This window comes from Arachis duranensis, chromosome 7 (genome assembly GCF_000817695.3).
Source record: "Arachis duranensis cultivar V14167 chromosome 7, aradu.V14167.gnm2.J7QH, whole genome shotgun sequence".
NCBI classification, from domain to species: domain Eukaryota; kingdom Viridiplantae; phylum Streptophyta; class Magnoliopsida; order Fabales; family Fabaceae; genus Arachis; species Arachis duranensis.
In genome coordinates, this window is record NC_029778.3 from 32,469,571 (window position 1) to 32,470,553 (window position 983).

Below are 983 nucleotides of genomic sequence, written 5' to 3' on the forward strand. Positions count from 1 at the left end.
TATTATTATTACTATTATTAATTATAAATCATAGAAAACAAAAGGTGGTTTATATTTTACATTAGGTTACATATATATTATTATTATTATCATTATGCATTAGGTTACGTGTGTGTATATATATATCATAGAGAAACCCAAGGCGGTTTAGACATAATAATAAAGAAAGTCAAGGCATTCATATATATATATGTACGTGAATAACGTGAGAGGGAAGAGCATAACGAAGAGAGAAAGGGAGAAAACGTAAATTTTTCTGAACTTCCGGCTTCGATTTTTTTGAAATCCGTAACTCCAATCAAAAATCTAATCCGGTAAGAGTATTCGTAACCTCCTCCTCTACATGTTGACACTATTTTTGATTAGTGGATGTTGACAATGATGTAGTTCCTCTTTTCTTTGGATTTGGCCAACGAGAGTTTTAGGAGGTAAAGACGATTCTGGACGTTTTCTTCTTCGATAGCTCGGTCAGAAAGCTTCTCCAGAACTTTGAATATTTTGATTCCGTACGAAGGTATGGTTTTGGTTTCTCGTAGTTAACATTTAATGTCACGTGAAAACTCAGGCTAGAAGACCTTAAGATAGGAATGGACTGAATGTATAATTGATGGATTGTGTATATGGAATAGAATGTGTGGTTCAGCTGTTGTTAATAATTTGCTGTTAAAGTTGGTCGGTTTGGAAAAAGATTTAATATTGGTATTTGTTTGATTATGAAATAATTTGTTACTGGAAATGATTTGAGTGACTGAGAGGTGTTTGGTTGATAGTTGGGACCCTTGAAGGGTGGCAGAAATTTGAGTCTTAGAGGAGATATTGCCAAAATTTCTTTAAGAATTGGAGTTTTGATTTGAGGTAATATTTTAAAAGGAAAAGAGATTATTATGTGGCTTGTGTATTTGAGACTATTTATTGACCCTCTGTCGCAAGATGTGACCGGACACTTTAACTCTCCGGATTCCCCCATGGGCATGCATATATAT